The sequence below is a fragment of the Macrotis lagotis genome, chromosome 1, assembly GCF_037893015.1.
Source record: "Macrotis lagotis isolate mMagLag1 chromosome 1, bilby.v1.9.chrom.fasta, whole genome shotgun sequence".
NCBI classification, from domain to species: Eukaryota; Metazoa; Chordata; class Mammalia; order Peramelemorphia; family Peramelidae; genus Macrotis; species Macrotis lagotis.
In genome coordinates, this window is record NC_133658.1 from 357,873,229 (window position 1) to 357,878,016 (window position 4,788).

The window sequence follows — 4,788 nt, forward strand, 5'->3', positions numbered from 1 at the left end:
TACCTAGTTATGTGACCCTGGGCAAGTCACTTGACCTCATTGCCTTGCAAAAAAAAAACCCCAACAAATCTACCCTCAGATGGAACTGTGTGACCCTAGGTAAATTACTTGAACTCTATTTGACTCAGTTTCTTTAATTGTAAAATCAGGAATAACAGCAACTATCTTCTAGGGTTACTGTGAGGATCTAATGAGATGATATTTGTAAACCTCTTAGCACAGTGATTGACACATGATAAGTGCTCAATAAATATTTCCTTCCTTCCAGTGTATAAAATGGGTATTTGGTATGGGACAATTATTTTATTATCCCTATCAGAAAAGAAAATTTTAAAACACGAAAGACTCATGAACACAAATACACAGAACAGAAAACTAAACAGTCCATCACCAACATTAAATACTCTAAAAAGGTAAAGAAAAGCACATTGTGAAATTGCCGAACAGATATTTCATTTTCATCTCATTGTCAGTATCTCATAAGGGACAGATGTGCTGAGCATGGCTCAGGTTTTTTTTCCTTTTTTTAATTTAAAAAAAAATTTAATTTGTCAAATGTTTATTGGGTAAATGGGCAAGGCAGGCAGGGACCAGTTTAATCCTTCTTGGCAGCAGCCTTCCTCATGGCAGCTAGGACATTGCTGAGCTCCTCTCTCTTCCTCTTGGCACGGATGTGAGTTCCCACCCTTTTTTGATGAATTTAAGGGCTCTCTTATCCTTGGAGACCTTTAACAATTCCATGACCTGCCTCTCATAAGGGGCAAACCCACACACCTCCCGGATCATATCTCTCACAAATCTGGTGTGTTTGGTCAAACGCCCACGGCGGCGGCAGTGTAACGGCTTCGCCACGTTTTTGGTAACTTTGTGGCCCTTGTTGAGGCCCACGGCCATGGGGGATCGGATGGCCGTGGCTGCGGCGCGAGCTAGCCCCAGCGGCAGCCCCAGAAGAAGGGAGGAGAGCGCGTTCAACTCTGGGATATGTAGCTCCACTCGCTCAGGCTTTCTTAACCATTCTAGTTCCAAACTGCAAAGTCCTCTAGGGCCAGAAGTGTTCTCTTTACCAAGAAGCGTGTTAAAATGTGGACCTCTCCCAGATAGCCAATACCAACTCAGGAACTCAGGAACTCAGGAACTCAGGAACCCTGGAACTCTTAAGGATGCTGCCAAGACTGGAAATGTCCATTTCTCAGGATTATCAGTTGCTTTTTATAGTTTTGTGCTCAGGGAAGAAACACAAAGTCAGAAGAATGTAGGGTGTTAAGGTTTAGTTTCAGAATTACCTGTATAAACATATGTCGATCAACAATGCCATGTACTCAACACTGTAAATCACCATTGTCATTGGTCAATGGTAGCATAAGAAAACGAAATTCCTCTCCCCCTCATTTTTTTGCTGAAGATTCGAGGGACAGGGTATGCTGGGAGAATCTCAAAGTGCTGCTCCAAGAGAAATGGAGCCTTTTTCTTTGCTCCTGATATTAGAAAACCCTGAGAAAACTTGTATGAACTAATGCAAAGTGAAGTTAGCAAAACAAGAACACTTTAGTTCATGACAAGAATCCTGGTAAGACAAACAACTTTGAAAGATTCAGGAATGCTGATCAATACCATAATTCCAGAAGACTAATAATAAAATTATTATTAAATAAAACTATGCTTCCTACCTTCAGACAGAGAGGGAATGAACTCAGGGTACAGTATGAAGCATAACTTTTTTGGACATGACTGATGCCAGAATTTGTTTTACTTGTTTATACATATTTTCAATAGATTTAATTTTTCTTGCTTTTTCAATGATTAGGGGAAGAGAGAGGGGAGGGAGAGAATTCAGAACTGAAAATAAAGTTGAATAAAAAATTATTTTAAGTACATCCTCCTTGACATTGAGTAGTCAGTCCTCTTTGACACAGATCCCAGTTATGGGGGTAGAAGGTTGTTCCATCATCTCAGTAAAGTGCAGAGCACTTCCCTCAGTAAGAGGTTAATGAGCATATTCATCCTCATAAAGCTGAAAATCAAGTCCAACTCCAAGAGATCACCCTGCTGAAATCATCACTAGAGGTGATATAGAGGTATATCTAGAAATTCTGGCCCTGGTGGGCAAGTACCACTAACTTGCCCAAGGAGAGCAGCATAAATTCTACATTAAATTGATTTTTAAAAGAAATTAATTTATTTGTTTTCTAACAGCATATAACAATAGTTTTTTACCAATCAATTTTTATTCTGAGTTTCTTTTGCAAGGCAATGGGGTTAAGTGACTTGCCTAAGGTCATACAGCTAAATAAGTATTAAGTGTCTGAGTTCAAATTTGAACTCAGATCCTCCTGACTACAGGGGAGGTGCTCCATCCACTGCATCACCTAGCTGGCCCCCTATTTTTTAAAATTAACTTTTAAAGACAAATTCAATTGAGAAAGGTGGGAGTAAGGGGAAAAGGAGCAGAATTCTGAATATCTGTTCAGAAGGCTCCATGGCAGAGAGAAAGCCCCCAAAACATGAAGTTATTGTAGGGACAGTGCTAAGGTGGGGAAGTGGGGACAGGGAAGTGCTAAAGGAGGTAACATGGGGCTGAGCTGGGGAGTCATTCTCTTGACATATGATTGCTAGAGAGGAAAGGGCACCTTCAAAACTTTCCATTTTATTTTTATTTGTTTATATATTTTAATTTTATTTTATTGACAAAGTTATATCCTTAACAACAATCACAACCACAACCAGAAAAACAGACATTTATATAATTTAAGATTTCCAAAGTGTTTTGTCATATTTATATGCTATCTCATAAAAACCTTATGAGATATATATACTCAAGCTAGTTTCACAGATGACATGACTTTGTGAGGCATTTAGTCTAGTGCTTCTCAAACAAGTGGGTTGAATTATTTATGCTCTGAGATAATAAGAAGCTTCTCCATTACAAATGTAGGCTCCCAGGAAGTCAAAGGTAGCATAGTTTGAGCCTTAGTAGCATGGAGTAATTATATCACTGGCACATTTTGGTCACTTTTCAAGGAAAATTTAGCCTAACTCATACAGAGAAAGGGGTAAGAATTTTACTTTTACCACTCCTCTGGAACCAAAAATGCCTCTCTGTAAAATAATGAGGACATCCTGCCAAGATGACTGCCTGAATAGAGTCAGACCTCCCAATTTCCCCCTGCAAAGTAGACTAGGCCAGTTTGGGCCCTGGGCTCTGATGCCACCATCATATCAGGTGTGATGGAGCTGCCCACCTTGGACAACCCCAGCATGTAGGAGGTGAATGTCAGTTTTCCTGTACTAAAAGTTGCAGTCAATCTTTATGGTGCACAGTGTGATAAAGGCAACAAAAATTTTATGCTTTGTTATTGGGAAGAGAAAGATATAAGGTGATGTTTATGGGAAGAGAAATTTGCCAATCAGTATGCTCTGAATTTCTTCAGAAGTATAAAACACATTGAACTGAGGCCTTTAACGAATATTGGACCCATATTGCTTATTCAGAGCTTCAAAAATTTTGATGATGTTGTAAGGAATAGCAAAAATTGAACAATGGTGTCCAAACTGAGCTGGTGCACCCTGACTTGGGAGAACTGTCAAAGATTATAAAAGTGAGCAGAACTTGACCTCTACAGAGTAAGGTCATTCAAAACCCAGACCAGAACCAAATCTTGCTTATGAGAGAGATTTGAAGTTTATAAAACATGGCAGACAATTATATTTCTGGAACTGGTAGAAGAAAGAGCTCAAACTCAAAGACAATCTCAAGCAATGAGTACAAAATTAAGACTCATCCAGTTTGTCTGCAAAATCAATAGATCCTTTCCAGGAAAATAAAAAAAGAAAACCTAAAAAAAAATAAAAACCTGAAAGTCATATCAAACTAAATAATTATCGAGAAATTCAATGAAAACTTCAGTGACTTTTTCCACTTCAGAATTACACAAAAACTAAGTCAGGAGTTATAGACTGTGCTAATATTCTAATCAGAGAGAAAAAACAAATATCCCCCCACAGCCAAAATGTCTTCAAAGAATATCGAGGGAATTAAATAAAAATATCTGCAAATTGAATTAATTCTGTTCTGAAGTAGTAAAAAAGGAAAAAGAGAAGGGAGGGTAAAAGGAGCTAGGGAACTCAGTGGATAGAATGTTAGGCTTCAAGTCAGGAAGACTTCTTCCTGAGTTCAAATCCAGCCTCAGACACTACTTGCTGTGGGACCCTGGGTAAGGTCACTTAACAATCTTTGCTTCAGTGTCCTCATCTGTAAAATGAATTGGAAAATGAAATGACAAACCACTTCAATACCTTTGCCAAGAAAATTCCAAATAAGATCATGAAGTCAGACAAGTCTAAAAATGACCCAACATTAATAACAATAACAAAACCACTAGGAAATAGGATGTGCTACTTCTCATAACTGAGATAATTAGAAGAAGAATATACAAACATGAAGGAAGGTAGGGTGAAGAGTGAACATTAGATGAATCTCACTCTCATCTAAAATGGAAAAAAGGAAAACTGAACTCATATAAAAATGGATGTGTAGAAAAACATCTAATTCAAAATGGAAATGTACAATGATAGGGAAAATTGATTCAAGCAAAAGAAGGAACAGTTACAAGCAAGACAAAAATCCTGATCCAGAAGGGAGATTAAGGAGAAGAAAAAAAAGAAAATCAAAGAACTATAAACTAAGGGGATACTCATAGCATTATTGTCTAGTGAGCAATGCTAAAAGATGATTTCAGAGAATCTTGGATAGTATGAACAATTGCAGAATGAAATAAGCACAATTGGGGG

The 4,788-nt window shown here is 38.1% G+C and overlaps 2 pseudogenes; one reads left to right on the top strand and one right to left on the bottom strand.

Annotated features, from left to right (window-relative positions):
* Positions 1 to 595: 595 nt before the first annotated feature.
* Positions 596 to 1,339, bottom strand: LOC141499740 (large ribosomal subunit protein eL36-like; annotated as a pseudogene).
* Positions 1,340 to 1,552: 213 nt separating this feature from the next.
* On the top strand, positions 1,553 to 3,721 carry LOC141499785 (NADH dehydrogenase [ubiquinone] 1 alpha subcomplex subunit 8 pseudogene; annotated as a pseudogene).
* The last annotated feature ends 1,067 nt before the right edge of the window (positions 3,722 to 4,788 follow it).